This window comes from Bufo bufo, chromosome 6 (assembly GCF_905171765.1).
Source record: "Bufo bufo chromosome 6, aBufBuf1.1, whole genome shotgun sequence".
NCBI lineage: Eukaryota > Metazoa > Chordata > Amphibia > Anura > Bufonidae > Bufo > Bufo bufo.
The window spans coordinates 403,275,070-403,289,068 of NC_053394.1; the positions used below are offsets into that span (position 1 = coordinate 403,275,070).

The following is a 13,999-nucleotide window of genomic DNA, read 5'->3' on the forward strand; positions in this document are numbered from 1 at the left end:
TGGTGGTAGACACATTGAAACCTATGAAGATGCTGGCTTCAACCCAAAAGTGGGAAACTACAAGAGAACAGCCTGATGGCCTAACGTCATGATCTACTGGTCCTTGCTCGGAGGTCTACTAATAGCTAATGATCTGTTTTTCCATTAATATCTCAGTCAATAATTACATTTTGCTCCATGCTTTGCAAATTCAAAGTACATTTTCTACAGAAATATTATAAAATCTAATAACAATATCATTCTAAGGTTATATTATTCAAAATTGTAAAGTATGTTTTGTGTTTGACAGATGACTTTAACAGGAGCTCAGAAGAACATGCCATTATCACAGGTGTACCCTCTGACATTCACAGCAAAAATCCATCATATGATGCTATGAAACACATGGAGGAGAAGCCATTTTCATGTTCATATTGCGGGAAATATTTCAATCAGAAATCAGATCTTGTTAGACATCAGAGAATTCACACAGGGGAGAAGCCATATTCATGTTCAGAATGTGGGAAATGTTTTAGAAACAGATCACATCTTTTGAAACATAGGCATATTCACACAGGATTGAAACCACATTCATGTTCTGAATGTAAGAAATGTTTTACCCAGAAGTCAGCACTTGTTATGCATCAAAGAACTCACACAGGGGAGAAGCCATTTTCATGTTTAGAATGTGGGAAATGTTTTACTTATAAATCAGATTTTGTTAGACATCAGAGGATTCACACAGGGGAGAAGCCATATTCATGTTCTGAATGTAGGAAATGTTTTACCCAGAAGTCAGCGCTTGTTATGCATCAAAGATCTCACACAGGGGAGAAGCCATTTTCATGTTTAGAATGTGGGAAATGTTTTTCTTGGAAATCTGATTTTCTTAGACATCAGAGGAGTCACACAGGGGAGAAGCCATGTTCTTAATGCAGGAAATGTTTTAACTGGAAATCAAATTTTGTTAGACCAAGAGAATGTACACAAGGGAAAAGCTATTTTTATGTCCCGAATGTGGGAAATGTTTACCCACAAATCACATCTTTCTAAACATCAAAAAAGAACTCACACAGGGTAGAAGCCATTTTTTTCCGTTAAACTAAAGAAAAATATCACTTACAGTCAAAGTAAAGTCATGTCACACGAGAAAGGGAAATCAGTTAAGATTCATAAATGATGATTATGAAATCTATGTAATTACCAATCAATGTCTCTTATCCAAAAAGCAAATAGTATCCAGATAATTCACCTGTATATCCACCATGTGCAGAGAATATTTTACATTCATTTATTTAACTGAATATTAAAACTTGTTTCCAATTATCAAAAATATTTGCTTTAAAACTTGTATAGATGTGTTTGAATTTATCTTTTGTTATTTGTTGCATGTGTAAGGATTGCTGTCTCTGCCAGGGACGGCGATGACAGACTTCTCATCAAACAGGGTTTTCAAGCTCAAATGGTGTTTTTTTTGGTCACCCAGCACATCAAACTTCCAAGTCTGGCATCACTTGGCACGGTGCAGTCGCAGCTTCACCTCACAACGTGTTACATCAACACAAAACAATAAATCCTTGCCCGGCTAGGCGCTCACTATACAGAGGTTTTGCTTAATTCACCTCTAGCTCAGTGTTCACACTGCGGTATTCAGCTTCACTCAGCAATGCGGTCAGACTGCGACCAATGCAACCCTTTGGGGTCTTGGTCCATCAATCCTCCCGATTCTGACCACGTGATGCCCCTCTTCTCCAGGCATCACCGGACCCTCTAAACTCAGGCTTTACTCAGCCTTGTGGCCCCCCATCCCCCCTAGCTGGGATTATAGAGGGCCTCTTCAGGCTTCCTTCTCTCCTCCCACAAACACACACTGAGGATTGCTTTTCCCCTCAGTGATTATTGTAGCTGGCCAGGGAAATACTTGTACTGGACTGTGGGTGTGGACTGAGAGACTCCCACTACCAACCTGTCTCCCAGTCCAAAGAAATCCAGCCCATATAACTTAAACCATCTCCAGCAGGCTATGCCTTGCTGAACCAAAACACATCTCTGGATTTCTGCTACCTCACCCTACTAAACTATTAACAATATTACACTACTGGACAATGTTGGATTCTGGGGCAGCTGGAAAATTTATAGACATCAAGATTGGTTTGATCATCATATTGACCTTATCGAAGATCTTCACTGGTTGAAGTAGTGACTACTGATGGGTCACCTTTTAAACCTAATCATCTGAAATTGGGCATCATGAAACTATTGAACTGCAGTTAATAATTGATCCTGATCATCCAGAAAAGTTATGTTTTCACGAAATCTCCTCTCCAAAATGTCCAGTAATTCTGGGTATTTCATAGCTTGGCATCCATAACCCATCCATAGATTGAAAGTCAAGAATCAAATTATTTTCTAAATACTGTCAACTCAATTGTCCAAGACATGTTACCATCTATGGATGTTGATCCACTGTGCAAACCACCAAGGAGTGGTAGGGTGCTGACTCACAAGGATCAGGGACACCAGAGTAAAGTACCAGAGGAATTATGCTAACTTTTAGTCAGGAACAGGCTTAGGTCAAAGTCCAGGAAGACAACTGTCAGTAATCCACCAGGTAAACTGATTATAGCTCAGATAGCACAGCAAATCAGAATAAAAGGACCTGTATTGATCAAGCAAAGAGTGAGAGAGACAAGCCGATATTTATAGGGGACTTGATGAACTATTAGCAGCTGGACAGCAACCCAGAGCAAGGAAAAAAAGGGTGTACAGTGCTGAACCTGAGGTGAGATACACTGATAATTAATGGCAGCAGAGTCAGCCACTGGTACTCCACTTTACTCCAGAAATATTTTTACATAACACCCCTCACCGAGCTTTTTGATATATTCAGACTTAGTGTGGGCTTTAGACATAGCAAATGTAGAAATACAAAAAGAGGATTACGGTACAATTTGAACTCTCTGGTCCTAGAGGCGGACCAGGAATCGCGAAAAAAGGTACCTAGAGTAGAGGCTATCAGAGGTGCCAAGGGGTGGAGGTGAGTTCTATAGAGAACAATATATATATATATGTATAGGAGCTATGCTCGTCTACAGCTATGGAACAAGATAGGCAGCTCAAGTGTTTCGGTGGGTCAAGGATTACCCTTGCCCACTTTTGGAGAGATAGAGGCGGTGTGAAGAGGAAGAAAAAAGAGGAGCCCTTCACACCCGTTGAAAAAAAGAGGAAACACGTACTAGGCGCCAAATCACTGGGTCATTGGTTGTGCTGAGGATTCAAATTGGTTCTTATTGGTGTATAAGATATAAAAGAGACCTTCACCTAGGTCTGGTAAAGGAGCTAAGAGTTTAGAAAGGGCACCACAGCTCTATAGTGGTGATGTTAGAGATCATAAAATGGTAATGATAAAATCAAATACACTCACTTCACAGGGGGGGGGCAGTCACCAGGATAAGCTCAAGACACCTGGGACTATTTTCCCCCCTGGGCCAGGATCGCATGTAGAACTATAAATAATTGAACGCCGCCTACACACGTGGCTTCTGGTCAATCATTTTAATAATATACGGCTCAACGCGTTTCGAGGGTCTGAGGCCCTCTTCTTCAGGAGAAATAAAGAAATTTGGTTACAACAGAGAAAGGAAAAAATAAAAAATTATTTAACATAGATAAAATAAAATTGTAGTATAAAAATATGTGTGTGAGTGTATACACACAAAATCACACATATATCCATACGTCCACACCCGTGAGGGAAGTATTTTGCCTCAAGTTCTTCATTGGGCGCATGAAATGAATCATGAAAATAAATATATATGTATAAAATACACTGCTCAAAAAAATAAAGGGAACACTCCAAGTCAATCACACTTCTGTGAAATCAAACTGTCCACTTAGGAAGCAACACTGAGTGACAATCAATTTCACATGCTGTTGTGCAAATGGGATAGACAACAGGTGGAAATTATAGGCAATTAGCAAGACACCCCCAATAAAGGAGTGGTTCTGCAGGTGGTGACCACAGATCACTTCTCAGTTCCTATGCTTCCTGGCTGATGTTTTGGTCACTTTTGAATGCTGGCGGTGCTTTCACTCTAGTGGTAGCATGAGACGGAGTCTACAACCCACACAAGTGGCTCAGGTAGTGCAGCTTATCCAGGATGGCACATCAATGCGAGCTGTGGCAAGAAGGTTTGCTGTGTCTGTCAGCGTAGTGTCCAGAGCATGGAGGCGCTACTAGGAGACAGGCCAGTACATCAGGAGACGTGGAGGAGGCCGTAGGAGGGCTACAACCCAGCAGCAGGACCGCTACCTCCGCCTTTGTGCAAGGAGGAACAGGAGGAGCACTGCCAGAGCCCTGCAAAATGACCTCCAGCAGGCCACAAATGTGCATGTGTCTGCTCAAACGGTCAGAAACAGACTCCATGAGGGTGATATGAGGGCCCGACATCCACAGGTGGGGGTTGTGCTTACAGCCCAACACCGTGCAGGACGTTTTGCATTTTCCAGAGAACACCAATATTGGCAAATTCGCCACTGGCGCCCTGTGCTCTTCACAGATGAAAGCAGGTTCACACTGAGCACATGTGACAGACGTGACAGAGTCTTGAGACGCCGTGGAGAACGTTCTGCCGCCTGCAACATCCTCCAGCATGACCGGTTTGGCATTGGGTCAGTAATGGTGTGGGGTGGCATTTCTTTGGAGGGCCGCACAGCCCTCCATGTGCTCGCCAGAGGTAGCCTGACTGCCATTAGGTACCGAGATGAGATCCTCAGACCCCTTGTGAGACCATATGCTGGTGCAGTTGGCCCTGGGTTCCTCCTAATGCAAGACAATGCTAGACCTCATGTGGCTGGAGTGTGTCAGCAGTTCCTGCAAGACGAAGGCATTGATGCTATGGACTGGCCTGCCCGTTCCCCAGACCTGAATCCAATTGAGCACATCTGGGACATCATGTCTCGCTCTATCCACCAACGTCACGTTGCACCACAGACTGTCCAGGAGTTGGCAGATGCTTTAGTCCAGGTCTGGGAAGAGATCCCTCAGGAGACCGTCCGCCACCTCATCAGGAGCATGCACAGGTGTTGTAGGGAGGTCATACAGGCACGTGGAGGCCACACACACTACTGAGCCTCATTTTGACTTGTTTTAAGGACATTACATCAAAGTTGGATCAGCCTGTAGTGTGTTTTTCCACTTTAATTTTGAGGGTGACTCCAAATCCAGACCTCCATGGGTTGAAAAATTTGATTTCCATTTTTTTATTTTTGTGTGATTTTGTTGTCAGCACATTCAACTATGTAAAGAACAAAGTATTTCAGAAGAATATTTAATATTTCAGATCTAGGATGTGTTATTTTTGTGTTCCCTTTATTTTTTTGAGCAGTGTATAATATATGCTATATATTGAGCTTACTTATAATATATGAGCGCATAAAATCAATAAATTAAATATAGAGAAAATCCAATAAGACATTAATAAAAGATAAATATCCATGTGTACAGGGATGAACAAACATGTGCTGTACACCAAGGATATGGATATAGATGAATTATAAAAATACATATACATAAAATCTATATAGAAAAAAACTAAAATAATTCTAGATTAATATTTTACCAGACCTAGGTGAAGGTCTCTTTTATCTCTTTTATATCTTATACACCAATAAGAACCAATTTGAATCCTCAGCACAACCAATGACCCAGTGATTTGGCGCCTAGTACGTGTTTCCTCTTTTTTTCAACGGGTGTGAAGGGCTCCTCTTCCTCTCCACACCACCTCTATCTTTAGACATAGACCGGGGACAGACAACTAAGAAATGTTGACAGGTCTCCACTCTCCTCTTGAGGAAGACATCTGTACAACAGACACATGTAAAAGGTGTATCTTGCGGATGTTGGGGTACAGGTGTATTCCTGACAGGCTGCATAGTAATCAAGCACTGGGAATGACAAGCAGAATGCCAGTGAACAATCTGCCCAGAGTTCCAGTCGCAAACCAGATTGTGTAGATGGAGCCAAAACAGTCCTAGCAGAAGTGGACAGGTAGACACAAGCAGAACATACAGGGAAATTCTTTCAGAAAGTGACACACCCACTTGAAGCTCCAACAGCTCAGTGACATACTAGATGGTTTCAGAAAGAGCCTTCCCATTGACACAGGTCAGCATCAAGGGCTTCTTCTCGCTCTGGACAGGCATACAGTACTGGTTCACCAAGGCCTGATGTAGGAAGCTTCCTGTCGAGCCAAAGTCTATGAGGGCTGGAATGGTAAACTGTACCAGTGTAGGACAGAGATACTGGCAAGGTCAACTTACTGGTCTTCATCTGGGCCATCTCTCCTATAGTCCCTTCTCTCAAAAGTCTGTCCTTGTGAGGACAAATGCAGACATAGTGTCCCTTGGTACCACAATACGGATGCTCTTCTTCAGACAATTTGAGGCTATCCACTTGCATGGACTTCTTGAACAGAGTAGAAGATGCAGAAGTCAGAGTTCTCTGAAATGTTGGTGCCACCTGAAGAGAATCGCTCTTTTACAAACTACTTCTTTTGTGTGTTCTTGGAACCAGAGATTAATGCTAGTAGCGAGAGAGATCAAACTCTCCAGGTTGGTCAGGATAACAAGATTAGAGATGAGCGAATTTTTCAAAAATTCGATTCGCCGGTTCGCCGAATTTTTCTGCCAAACAAAATGTGCCCTTCCTCTGATCCATCAGAACAATAACCCACAAAAAACAGATCCTGTCTGTTGAGCATCCGCCTTCACTCGGTCAGCATTTGGTCAGTAATCCATCAGTATTGCTAATGCCCAAAAAAAACTGTAGTGGATCCAAAACAGATATGACACATAAATGGAATCTTTGCATGTCTTCTGTGTTTTGTACTTACTCCTGCTTTTGGCTACCAAATCATAAGCCAATTCTGATGGAACCATACAGACCTTACAGCTGCTACACAGACAGGATCCGTTGTACGTCTCATTTTTCCTTCCTTCTGATCAAAAGAAAGGTCAAATAAATGATGATGTCAGCCAGTCCGAAAGCCAAAATAGTGGACCAATCATGAAGTGGGGAGGGTGGTAACAGCATGAGAAGTCCACAGAGTGGACCCATGTCATAGTGGTGAGGTGGAAGCAACATGAGGAGACCACAGAGTGGCACAATGACAGTGTATGGAGTTGGTAGCATCAGGAGAGGGCCACCGAGGGGCACAATGACCGAGTCTGGAGGAGGCATCGGTTTGAGGAGGCCAACAAATGGCACAGTGACAGATCATGGAGGCGGCAGCATCAGGAGCAGCAGCAGAAGAAGGCCACCGACTAGCACAATGACCAGGGGCGGGCTGGGCCGGGAGGCAATTGCCCCCCAGGACGCCCTAAATAAACGGCCGCTGGGTCTTTAAAAAAAATTATTAAATTTTTTTATTTTTCAGGGCCGCACCGCCGATCACCACAGGCGGCGCGGCCCTAGATGTAATTGCGGCCGTGCTGTGTGCTGTGGGGCAGGGGAGGGAGAGGCGTGTCCCTCCCCTGTTCTTCTGATAGGCCGCAGGCACTAATGCCTGCAGCCTATCAGAGGCCGGCTCAGGCAGCGCGATGACGTCATTATCATCGCGACGCCTGAGCCGGGCAGCACACAGCAAGGGACACAGGCCGGAAGAGGCTTGCATCTCTGCTGATGGAGGTAAGTATTAGTGTTTTTTAATTTTCTTCTTTGCGGGGGGCTGGCACTATGGGGGGGGGGGGGATCTGGCACTATAGGGGAAGCTGGCACTATAGGGGGGGCTGGCACTATGGGGGGGATCTGGCACTATGGGGGGCTTGCACTATAGGGGGAGCTGGCACTATGGGGGGCTTGCACTATAGGGGGAGCTGGCACTATAGGGGGGCTAGCACTATGGGGGGGCTGGCACTATAGGGGAAGCTGGCACTATAGGGGGACTGGCACTATGGGGGGGATCTGGCACTATAGGGGGGCTTGCATTATAGGGAGGCTGGCACTATGGGGGGCGCTTGCACTATAGGGGGAGCTGGCACTATGGGGGGGCTGTCACTATGGGGGAGCTGTCACTATGGGGGGCTGGCACTATGGGGGAGCTGGCACTATAAGGGGGCTGGCACTATGGGGGCCTGGCACTATGGGGGGGCTGGCACTATGGGGGAGCTGGCACTATGGGAGGGCTGGCACTATGGGGGGGGGGGCTGGCACTATGGGGGGAGCTGGCACTATGGGGGAGCTGGCACTTTGGGGGGGGCTGGCACTATGGGGGAGCTGGCACTATGGGGGGGGGCTGGCACTATGGGTTGGAGCTGGCACTATGGGGGGGAGCTGGCACTATGGGGGGGCTGACACTATGGGGGGGGAGCTGGCACTATGAGGGGAGCTGGCACTATTGGAGGAGCTGGCACTATGGGGGCATTTCTTACTGGCACATTATGGGGGGGCACCATGGGGGAGAGGAGCACAATGGGGGTATCTGGGGGCTCTAAAGGGGCTTTTTTTAATTATTGGCACATTCTGGGGGGCACTATAGGGGAGAGCAGCACTATGGGGCATCTGGTGTTACTATAGGGGCATTATTTGGGGCACTAGGGGCTCTAAAGGGGCCTTTTGTATTGGAACATTATGGGGGGCACTATGGCATTTGGTGGCACTAAGGGGGCATTTTTTACTGGCACATTATGGGAGGCACTATAGGGGAGAGCGGCACTATGGGGCATTATTTGGGGGCACTATGGGGGAGTGGAGCACTATTGGGGCATATGGTGGCACTAAGAAGGGGCATTTTTTTACTGGCACATTGTGGGGGACACTATGGGGAAGGGGGAGAGGAGCAGTATGAGGGCATTTACTGGGGCACTATATAGGGGTATTTTATACTGGCATACATTATGGGGACATTAGCTCAACTGCAGGCACTAATCGGGGGTATTTCATGTACTGTCATATTATAGGGAAAATTAGTACTACTAGGGGGTATTATGCGGAGCTTTACTGCTACTGGGGGGCTATGAGGAACATGATTACTAGGGCACTATAGGGGCATTACTACTACTAAGTGTGCTCTGGCAGAGAATTATTTCTATTGGTGGGATTTTGGGGAGCACTGTTACTTTGGGGGCTCCCTGGCACAGTATCATCTTAGCACAATTATTTTTGGGGGACATTATCTTTATACTATTAGTGTCTGGGCGCAGTTATTTTTTAGAGCACTGTGTGCCAATAATTGTTGAAGGGGGCACTATCTGTGTGGTAGTAGTATTCCCAGGGGTACTGTTTCTGCAGTATAGTATTGGGGGCATAGCGGGTACAGTATTGGGGGCACTATCTGTGTGGTAGTAGTTTTTTCAGGGGGACTGTTTCTGCAGTATAGTATTGGGGGTGGCAGGAAACTAATGTCTGTTTGTTAATCTCTGCAGAGACGGGAGATGGTAGAAAAATCATCATGGCGGTCTGGTCTGAATGGAGAAGATGAGGAAAGAGAACGTCTACATCAAAGGTGACATCACTGGATGTAAGAGGTATGTGGTGCTATGTAGGAGAGGAGATGCTCCGGCTCCTCCTCCTGCCATTTGCAGAAGGAGGATTCAGAGCTGGGTGAGGACGACGAAAGGGGGCAGCAGGCCACGGGCGAGTGGCAGATGGTGGGGGGAACCACAGGCCTTGAGCAGGATCTGGGGAGGGAGGAGAGCGGAGGAGCTTCCTGGCTGTAGCCTGCTGTTGTTTATTGTATAATGTGAAGCAGGCAGTGCAGCCAGGACACGCCCTCCGGTCTCCGTATGATGTGTAGAGACAGGCCTCAACTATAGAATGTCAGCTGTAGAGTGTGTGTTGGGAGTGGCCTATTATATGTAGGAGGGGCTTTAAATAATGGGCGGGGCTAAAAATGGGCCACTTGACTGGATTTGCCCCCCAGGACTAAGGCTGCCAGCCCTCCCCTGACAATGACAGAGTATGGAGGTGGCAGCAGTGTGAGGAGGCCAACGAGTGGCACAGTTGCCTGTATTATGATGAAGCAGAGATCCGGCATCAGCTCCCTGCTTCATCATCCCTCCCCCTGCCGGCTCTCCACACCTCTAGTCTGTGCAGGGGGCGGGGCTGGTTGGCAGTCAGCCTCGGCTCCGCCTCCTCCACAGACCAGAGCAGCCGATGTCCTGCTGCTGTACCTAGTAAAAAGGTAAGTATGTTGTTTTTGTTTTTTTTTACTTTCTGTGAGGGGCTCAATGTGGGCATATTACTGGGGAGCACAATGTGGGCATAAAACTGGGGAGCACAATGTGGGCATATTACTAACGGGTGCAATGTGGGCACATTACTTGGGGGCACAAGGTGGGCATATTACTAAGGGGTGCAATGTGGGCATATTACGGGGGGCACAATTTTGGGCATATTACTGGGGGGCAGAATGTGGGCATATTACTAGGGGGCACAATATGGGCATATTACTTGGGGAACATAACTAGGCATAATTCTATAAAAACACAATGTGGGCATAAATACTGTGCGGTGGCATGAAGGGGGAATAATTACTATGTGGGAGCATTAAGAGGACTGGGTGGGATTAGGTGTATAGTTATGTTATGGGCGGAGTTAGAGGCGTGGCCTTGTGCAGATACAAATTGCTGCAATGTGTCCCTCTTTCTTCATGTCCACAGTCTGGAGGTCTGTTCTCGGCATTTCAGCTCTGAAGCGGCCTAGACTGTATGGGCTGCAGTGCAAGACTCCCAGAACTCTGCACCTTGTAGACCAGTGATGGTGAACCTTTTAGAGACCGAGTGCCCAAACTGCAACCAAATACCCACTTATTTATCGCAAAGTGCCAACACGGCAATTTAACCTGAATACCAATATAGTACACTGCTCAAAAAAATAGTTGAATGTGCTGACAACAAAATCACACAAAAATAAAAAAATGGAAATCAAAATTTTCAACTCATGGAGGTCTGGATTTGGAGTCACACTCAAAATTAAAGTGGAAAAACACACTACAGGCTGATCCAACTTTGATGTAATGTCCTTAAAACAAGTCAAAATGAGGCTCAGTAGTGTGTGTGGCCTCCACGTGCCTGTATGACCTCCCTACAACGCCTGTGCATGCTCCTGATGAGGTGGCGGACGGTCTCCTGAGGGATCTCCTCCCAGACCTGGACTAAAGCATCTGCCAACTCCTGGACAGTCTGTGGTGCAACGTGACGTTGGTGGATAGAGCGAGACATGATGTCCCAGATGTGCTCAATTGGGTTCAGGTCTGGGGAATGGGCTGGCCAGTCCATAGCATCAATGCCTTCGTCTTGCAGGAACTGCTGACACACTCCAGCCACATGAGGTCTAGCATTGTCTTGCATTAGGAGGAACCCAGGGCCAACCGCACCAGCATATGGTCTCACAAGGGGTCTGAGGATCTCATCTCGGTACCTAATGGCAGTCAGGCTACCTCTGGCAAGCACATGGAGGGCTGTGCGGCCCTCCAAAGAAATGCCACCCCACACCATTACTGACCCAATGCCAAAGCGGTCATGCTGGAGGATGTTGCAGGCAGCAGAACGTTCTCCACTGCGTCTCCAGACTCTGTCACGTCTGTCACATGTGCTCAGTGTGAACCTGCTTTCATCTGTGAAGAGCACAGCGCGCCAGTGGCGAATTTGCCAATCTTGGTGTTCTCTGGCAACAGCCAAACGTCTTGCACGGTGTTGGGCTGTAAGCACAACCCCCACCTGTGGACGTCGGGCCCTCATATCACCCTCATGGAGTCTGTTTCTGACTGTTTGAGCAGACACATGCACATTTGTGGCCTGCTGGAGGTCAGTTTGCAGGGCTCTGGCAGTGCTCCTCTTGTTCCTCCTTGCACAAAGGCGGAGGTAGCGGTCCTGCTGCTGGGTTGTTGCCCTTCTACGGCCTCCTCCACGTCTCCTGATGTACTGGCCTGTCTCCTGGTAGCGCCTCCATGCTCTGGACACTACGCTGACAGACACAGCAAACCTTCTTGCCACAGCTCGCATTGATGTGCCATCCTGGATAAGCTGCACTACCTGAGCCACTTGTGTGGGTTGTAGATTCCGTCTCATGCTACCACTAGAGTGAAAGCACCGCCAGCATTCAAAAGTGACCAAAACATCAGCCAGGAAGCATAGGAACTGAGAAGTGGTCTGTGGTCACCACCTGCAGAACCACTCCTTTATTGGGGGTGTCTTGCTAATTGCCTATAATTTCCACCTGTTGTCTATCCCATTTGCACAACAGCATGTGAAATTGATTGTCACTCAGTGTTGCTTCCTAAGTGGACAGTTTGATTTCACAGAAGTGTGATTGACTTGGAGTTACATTGTGTTGTTTAAGTGTTCCCTTTATTTTTTTGAGCAGTGTATATCTTCCATGTACTTTATCATTTAGCTATAATAGCTTAATAGCCTACATTCAGTGCGCTGCCTGTGCTGTTCATAGTGTGTCCTGTGCTGATGAATGGCAGGAAAAGTCTAAGGCATATTGGTACGCCATAGACATTTTCCAAGGCGCGGGTGCCCACAGAGAGGGCTCTGAGTGCCGCCTCTGGCATCTGTGCCATAGGTTCGCCATCACTGTTCTAGACACTTCACTGCTGAACTGCCTAGAATGTATGGGCTGCGGGGAGCAACTCAACAAAGCCTGGACAATTGGATGATTTTACTAATTTATGACGTAAAGTCATGATTTTATTAAAGACACGGAGGCGAGTATTGCTATATCTTCCTTTACTACAAAACCACAGCAGCAAAGAAAAAACTTAAGAGATTAGCATATCTCCATGGTAACAAACCCCTCCCACATGGTCCCCTATATATAGTCTCTGTCACAGGAAACCCTCCTCTTTCTTGGCGGATGCCACTCCAACTCTTCAGGAACCTTGGAAAACAGAATTCGAGAAACCAGAGGAACTGGAACTGCAATGCTGTAACTGGAAACTAGGAACGTAGATCATATGTAATCCAGCCAATAAAGATGATTAAGTCACACTGGAAGAAAGAACAGAAACAGGAAATCACATAGAGGGGATACTAGTCTCCTTTAAAATAAAATATGTATGCAAAGCAGTAAACAACATGATAAATAGTAAGCATAAAGTAATCAATACAAAAGCAAAATAGTAAGATAAATATATTAATTAATGTGACAAGGGAGGGAAATAAGAAAATGAAGGGGGGGGGGGGCAATACTCGCCTCCGTGTCTTTAATAAAATCATGACTTTACGTCATAAATTAGTAAAATCATCCAATTTTATTTCAAGCCACGGAGGCTCCTATTGCGAGTTTAAAGCTGTCCAATAACAGAAGAAAATACATGTTGAGTAGGACGAAAGTAAAATTCTCTGAAAGTTGATACCCTGGACCAGTCTGCAATTTACATAACGTCTTCCAGACGAGCACCTGCTGCCATCATAGAAGTGCAAGACGCGCTCCGAGTAGAATGAGCAGTGAATACGGAAGTGTCAACGCCTGCCAAAGACATGAGCCATTTCACCCACCTGGCCAAAGTCGTGGTGGAGACCGGGGCGAACGGATGGCGATAAGAAAGGAACAAATGAGGGACCTCGTTGGAACGATGAGATAAGGTTCGAGACTCATATTCCCGTAAACAAGATACCGGACAGAGAGCGGGAACCGCTGGAAAACAAGGAAAAGAAACGGAGCGAATCTGGGTCTTAGTTCGACGAGAAATGTCAAAAGTGACTCCTTCAGGAGAGAAAAATCTGGCGTCATAATCTAAAGCTCTCACGTCAAAAACTCTCTTGCAAGAGATAAGACAGAACAAAGTGACTAGCTTAGCCGACAATTGACGTAATGAAAGTTCAGAGTTGGAAGGCCAGGAAGAGAAGAAATTTAAAACCAAAGAAACGTCCCATGTGGCAGAAAAACGTGGTCTGGGAGGACGGGATATCCTGGAACCCTTGAGTAAGCGACAGACCAATGGGTGTTGTCCAGCTGGACGGCCTTCGAAACCCTGGTGAAAAGAGGAAATGGCGGATCTGAAAAGATTTATAG

The 13,999-nt window shown here is 46.3% G+C and overlaps 2 protein-coding genes across 4 annotated transcripts in view; one reads left to right on the top strand and one right to left on the bottom strand.

Moving 5' to 3' along the window:
- Positions 1 to 13,999, bottom strand: part of LOC121004457 (oocyte zinc finger protein XlCOF6-like) — a 1,031,731-nt gene that overhangs the window by 192,200 nt on the left and 825,532 nt on the right. The gene's annotated exons all lie outside the window — the stretch shown is intronic.
- LOC121004456 (oocyte zinc finger protein XlCOF6-like) overlaps positions 1 to 13,999 on the top strand; it is a 224,383-nt gene that overhangs the window by 8,693 nt on the left and 201,691 nt on the right. The gene's annotated exons all lie outside the window — the stretch shown is intronic.